This window comes from Crocuta crocuta, unplaced genomic scaffold (genome assembly GCF_008692635.1).
Source record: "Crocuta crocuta isolate KB4526 unplaced genomic scaffold, BGI_CrCroc_1.0 scaffold143, whole genome shotgun sequence".
Classification (NCBI taxonomy): domain Eukaryota; kingdom Metazoa; phylum Chordata; class Mammalia; order Carnivora; family Hyaenidae; genus Crocuta; species Crocuta crocuta.
In genome coordinates this window covers 3,404,359-3,410,491 of record NW_027529175.1, presented here as the reverse complement: position 1 = coordinate 3,410,491, position 6,133 = coordinate 3,404,359, and the positions used below count along the sequence as shown (strand labels likewise).

General features: G+C 56.6%; 1 protein-coding gene across 1 annotated transcript in view; it reads left to right on the top strand.

Moving 5' to 3' along the window:
• Positions 1-6,133, top strand: part of TTLL1 (TTL family tubulin polyglutamylase complex subunit L1) — a 28,679-nt gene continuing 22,546 nt past the window's right edge. Inside the window, exons 1-4 of the mRNA XM_077757991.1 lie at positions 1-42; positions 3,320-3,350; positions 5,286-5,374; positions 5,976-6,043. The gene's annotated coding sequence lies outside the window, so the exon portion shown is untranslated. The remainder of the gene's footprint in view (positions 43-3,319; positions 3,351-5,285; positions 5,375-5,975; positions 6,044-6,133) is intronic.

Here is a 6,133-nt window from a genome sequence, read left to right as displayed (position 1 = left end):
GGGCCGCCCTGCTCGGCGCTGCTCGGCGCTCTGCGCCCACAGGTGAGGTCCCGCCGCCGAGGCCGGCGCCATCCCGGGCGAGGGTGTGGCCGCTGCTGGGTGGGCGGGTGCGCATGCGCGAGCGCGAGTGGACGCCCAGGTCTACGCGGCCGCGACCGTGCGGTTTAGGTGCTGCTTGCCGGCCCCCCGTCCCCACGGGAAAGCTGCGCTGATCACTGTGCCCCCGTTTTGCCTCCGGGTTCCCGTGACTTTCCTGTGCTGCCCGCTCGTTGTAATCGCATTGTTGTAAATATCGGTTATTCCCAGCATTTCATCGTTTCTGGGCTTTTCCCATCCATTTGCAGCCTGTATTGTTTCTCTTGGCATCTTCTGCAGGGCGCGGTGTACCTGTGGCGACCGCTCTGGTTAGCAGACAGATTCGTGTCCCCCGCCCTGCTCCCTTCTCTGCGGGACTGGACCTAGGCGTTGCCCCTCCCTGTTTCCCCATCACTCAAAGGGAGTGCGGGGGTGTGTGTGGGGGTGTGTGTGTAGGTGTGTAGATAGCCATGCACCCCGTAGAGTTGCGGGTGTGTGTGTGTGTAGGTGTGTAGATAGCCATGCACCCCGTAGAGTAGCTGGGGCATCCCAGGGCATTCGTTCTAGAAGTAAAAGAATCCTATTGTTAAGCAGTTTAGGGTTCGCAGGGAGGTTCTTTGTTCAGGAAAGATTTAATGAGCACATTGCAGTGCTGGTTTGGGGCGACACAAAAAGGTTGGTCTTGCTTTGTCCCCCCCACCCCCACCCCCGGGGTTACCAGCAGTGCCGAGTAGTTGGTGTGGACCCTGGCACTGTCTCCCAGTGGGGCGTGGGTGTAGATGGTGCCCACCCAGCGGTGCGGAAGTCCTCATTGACGCTACTAGTTATTATTTTCTTGAAGGGTAGCACTTTTTCCTTTCCAAAAAGACTGGCTGAAAAGGAGTCCAGATGCCCTTAGAATCCTGGCCTTGTTGGAAGTGATAGTGATCAGAGTGTTTGGGGGTAGTGGGAATGGGGACACAGAGGGCTCCTGTCTGTCTGTCTGTCTGTCTGTTTTTATGGCTGGACCCAGAGAAGTGCAATGACTCTACGAATGGAAGTTCTGCCCTCTGGTTTCTCCCCAAGGGCTGTGCTGGCTGTAACCGGGTGTCATCACAACTCCGGGATGTGAAAGGCTTTTTGGCAAAGTCCTGTCCTCCTGGGGTTGTGGGACATCCCTGAGGTGTTCTCTCGCTCAGCAGAAGTCCGCTCGCTCCAGGTCTGCCTCAGGCCCCTGGAAAAGCCGTGGGATCTGTGGGTGCTTGTTGACCGGTTTTCTCTCCCCTGCAGGGCTGATGGCTCCCTGGGCTGTGCCCTGTTTGCCACTTGGCACAGAGAGAGCTTGTTTGGTGATGTGTGGAGGGAATTCACGTCTTTATTTTCATTAATTCATCAAATATTGATAGAGCGCCTGCTATTATTAGACGCTCTTCTGGCCCCGGGGATTCAGTGGGCAGTAATGCAGAACGACATGTCTGCTCTCCTGATGGGAGGTGTGTGTGTCAAAGACAGGACCAAGTTCATGAACTAGACCAGTTCTCTTAGAAGATTTTCTTAAAAATGTTTATTTTATAATTTTTGAGAGAGAGAACTGGGGCAGGAGGGGCAGGGAGAGAGGAGCAGAGGATCGGAGGCAGGCTCTGTGTGACAGCAGATAGTCTGTGGGGGGCGCGAACCCACAAACCATGAGATCACCAGCTGAGCTGAAGTCAGACGCTCAGCCTACTAAGCCATCAGGCACCCCTTGACCAGTTCTTTTCTTTTTTTTTTTAATTTTTTTTAATGTTTTTTTTTATTTATTTCTAGGAGAGAGAGAGAGACAGCGTGAGCAGGGGAGGGTCAGAGAGAGAGAGAGAGAGTCACAGACCGAAACAGGCTCCAGGCTCTGAGCTGGCAGTCAGCACAGAGCCCGACGCGGGGCCCGAACCCACGAACTGCGAGATCATGACCTAAGCGAAAGTTGGACGCTTAACCGACTAAGCCACCCAGGCGCCCCTGACCAGTTCTTTTCAAACTTGGGCAAGGGTAGGAATCTCACCTGAGAGCTTGTTAAGATACAGATTCCTGGGCCCCGCCCCCAAAGAGCCTGAGCATGTGCGTCAGCGTAGGGGTGGGGGAAGCCCAGGGATGTGTATTTCTAACAAGCTCCAGTAGTGCCGGTGCCGTGGCCCTGGACTGAACAATTGTGTGCAGCCTGAGTCCACGGGGAAGTAAAGTGGCAGTGTGGTGAGTGGTTGAGGAATTGGGAAAGCCACTCTGAAGAGTTGACCTTCGAGAAGGGTCCAGATGCAGGGGAAGAGCAAAGCCTCAAGACAGGATGCATCGTGGTGGGCGTGAGTTGCTGAAAGGCGGCCAGGAGCCCAAGAAGGCTGGTGTGTGGGGAGGGTGCTGGAGACGAGGTCTGAGAGGTGATGGGGAGCCTAGATTGCATGGGGTCCACCTTGTAGGTCATCGGCGGACTGGTAGCTTTATTCTGGGTGCAGCAGAAGCTTCTGGAGGCTTAGGAGCAGGGTGATATGATTTGCCTGGTGCGTGTGAAAGGGCCAGTCTGCTGCTGGGCGGAGAATGGGTGCTTTGGGGGGGTGGGTGCGGATGGCACTAAGGAAGCCAGTGGGAGCTTGCCGAGGTCGTCCAGGACTAAGGGGAGACTGGGGAGAGACAGAGACAGACAGGGAATCTTCTGGAGGAGAGCTGGCATGGTTTGCTGCTGGATGAATTACTAGTCACTGCCCCTCGGGACCACAGATGAGCTTTGCTGGGGTGCTGGGGTGCTCTGCCGCGTCTCTTGCCTCCCTGGGTCAGTCCCGCCCATGAGCCCCTCGTCCCAGGCAGCTTTATGTCTCCTGTCGCAGACCCAGCACAGAGTGGCTGTCGGTGCCGAGGGGGTGGGTGAGAAAGAAGCTAGGCTGTCCAAGCACGGACCCCCAGGGCCTCCTATGCCAACCTGTCCTCAGGCTCAGGAAGGTCCCGCACACCAGCCCCAGGACTAGGTCCCACTTCGTGTTCTGAAAATAGCCGACTGCCTGGTTTCCGAACCTTTCCCCGGCTGACGCGCCTTAGGAAGTGACAGTCCACCCCGGCCTCGAGCGCGGTCAGCGTAAAGATCACACCACTGACTGTTTTCCTGGGTCAGGTTTTATGACGTTGGGTTTTGAAAGCAGTGGACGGCATGGCTTACCAACCGGTCCTGGGAACCATTGGAGAGGTGATCTGTCAAGTTCATTACAGGTTGCTGTTGACCTAACTTTTTCTTTTCCTGTTTTAGGAGGAAGTAACCGGGAAACAATCGACATCAGGTATTTCTTTATTGATTTTTCTAAGGAAAAGGGCTTAGTGTTTCTTAGGGTTGGGGAGGAGGCGGCCCTGGCTTCTGTGCTGGGCTAGGTGGGGGTGGGGATTGGCCATCTGGTCCCTTCGTCCGCTCTGCAGACCATTTCTGAGCCCCCTGCACTGTGCCTGGCCCCGGCTGGGTGCTGGGGGACAGCGGCGCATCAGCCCACCCCCTGCCCTGTGGGTAAACTGACAGGCGACACGGTGGGGGAGGGAGGCAGTATGGGCGTCCACAGGCTGCAGTTCGTGCTCTGCCTGTTGTCCTCGGAGCCCCACTCTGCCCCTCTGTAAATGGGGAGAGGACCTGTCTCCGGCAGCCCAGGAGCCAAAATGGTACCCGTAGTAGAGACGAGTATGCGCAGAGCGTTCAGGCCTGTGCCTGGGGGTCCTGGTGCCCTGGGAGCAGTAGCCGTGGTTTTTGGTGATAATCTAAAAATGTAGTTACTGACCCCCCTGAGGGTAGGGCTGATCACCAGTGCTGCAGGTAGGGCTGAAGTGGGGAGTGTGCAGGGCTGCCTCAGGGAGAGCGGAGACACCTGTTTCCAACCCAGTGAACCGGAGTGCCTGCGGCGCGCCAGGCCCGCACCTGCCCAACCTGGCTGCGACCCCCGCCATACCGTGAAGGTCCTGTGACTTCCATTCCCATTTTGGGGGGGGGAATGCGGAGGCCCCAAGAACCCCCACGAGCACCCGTGGGCACGCGAGCTCCGGAAGCAAACCGTCTCCAGGCTTCGGGTGCTGAGGGAACTGCCATCGGGTCCTTTGGCCCTTCCCGAGGCGGCCTGGGTTCCCTGTGCTGGTTTCTGTGCGGGTTTGGTGCATTTCCGAAGTGAAGTCCTGTGTGTTTTTAAAGGAGAGGTGGCCTGAGTTCGTTTTTTTTCTTCTTTTTTAACCATCAATAACCAGCTTGTCTGTTTGCCCATCACTGTGCTGTGCTCTGTTTCCCACATGTATATATGTATTTTTTAATGTTTTATTTATTTCTGAGAGAGACAGTGAGCATGAGCAGGGGAGGGTCAAAGAGAGAGGGAGACACAGAATCCGAAGCAGGCTCCAGGCTCTGAGCTGTCAGCACAGAGCCCGACGCAGGGCTCGAACCCACGAACCATGAGATCATGACCTGATTGGACGCTTAACCGACTGGGCCCCCCAGGCGCCCCTCCCACATGTATATTTAAAGCTCTTTATGGGCGGAGGTTTCTTTATCCTCCAGTGTCTGTGGGCTGTATCCTACATGAGTTTCTTAGGGCCATGGTACCAAAGTGCCACGGAGTGGGTGGCTCCGGGTGGCCGGAAGTCTGAAATCAAGGCGTTGGTGGCGCTGCGGTCTCTCTGAAGAATCTGGGGCGGATTCCTAGCCTCTTCCAGCCTCTGGTGAACTCAGACTTGTGGCTTGTGGCAGCGTCACTCTGATCTCTGCCTCCATGTTCATGTGACCATCTTCCCCACGTGCCTGTACATCCCTGCCTCGTCACATGGGGTTCTCTGCCTGCGTCCAAATCTCCCTTTTTTTTTAATTTTTAAAAATTTATTTATTTTTGAGAGAGAGACAGAGAGAGTGAGCAGGGGAGGGGCAGAGAGAGAGGGAGAGAGAGAATCCCAAGCAGGCAGGCTCCACAGTCTGCACAGAGCCCGTATGGGGCATGAACTCACAGACTGTGAGATCACAACCTGAGCTGAAACCAAGAATCAGACTGTTGACTGACTGACAGCCCCTCAGACACCCCTCCTTCTTCTTCTTCTTCTTCTTCTTTTTTTTTTTTTAACTAATCTCTACACCTAGTGTGGGGCTTGAACTCATAACCTAGAGATAAGAGTCACATGCCTTACCGACCGAGCCCGCCAGCTGCCCCTCCACGTATCTGTTGTGGGGATTACAGTTCAACCCATAACATTTACAGGGAAGTGACTCTTGAAAGCAAAGAGTCCGACTCAAAGGACCAAAGGACCGACCTTCGAGGATGCGTCCGTTCCCCCACTTGCTCGAGGAGTAGGTATTGTTTGCCTCTCCGGTGCCGGTGGGCTAGGTCCCGGAGATAATGGGGTGGCCAGAGGGACCGTGATCTTTGTTGCAAATGCACCCGAATCTAGAAGGAATCGGTGGGATGAGGAGGAAACAGGTGACTGAGAGAACCCTTCCCTCGCACACTTCTAGAAGGAACACACGCAAAGAACTCAAACGTAAGCTAGGAAGTTGCGTGTGCCGGCAGAGGGGGCAGGAGAGGTGTGCGGGAGGTTTGGGGCGGGGGGGTGACAGGAGTGCTTCCTGGGGGAGGCGGCCTTTGAGCCTCGCCCGGTGTGATGGGGGAGCTGGATCCGGAGCAGCGGGGAGGTGGTGGTGTTGGGCCGAAGCAGGGGTGTGCGACACAGAGGAGGAGGGTCACGGCTGCTCTAAAAGGCCAGCCGGAGCCAGAGTGACAGACTTGAGAAAGACTTAGCGCAGGAAGACCCCGAAGCAGCTGGTGTGCCCACGTCCAGCCGGAGAGGCGGGCCCGGGTACCGTGGTCGCCGCGGGCGTGCGGTGTTCGCGTCTCCCCGTCCCGCGCTGTGCACGCTGTGTACTTGTTGTCTGCGTCTTCCTTTTGCTCCAGGCAAGACCCGCAGCAGGAGTCCCTGCAGAGGAGAAATTGGACGCTCGTCGGCTCCAGAAGCACCTATGGTGGGTGCCGCCCGAGACTCTGTTTCCTTAGCGCCCACTGTCCACACGGTGGAAAGGGGGAGCCGGGGGCGGGGGCGGGGGCGCACCCAG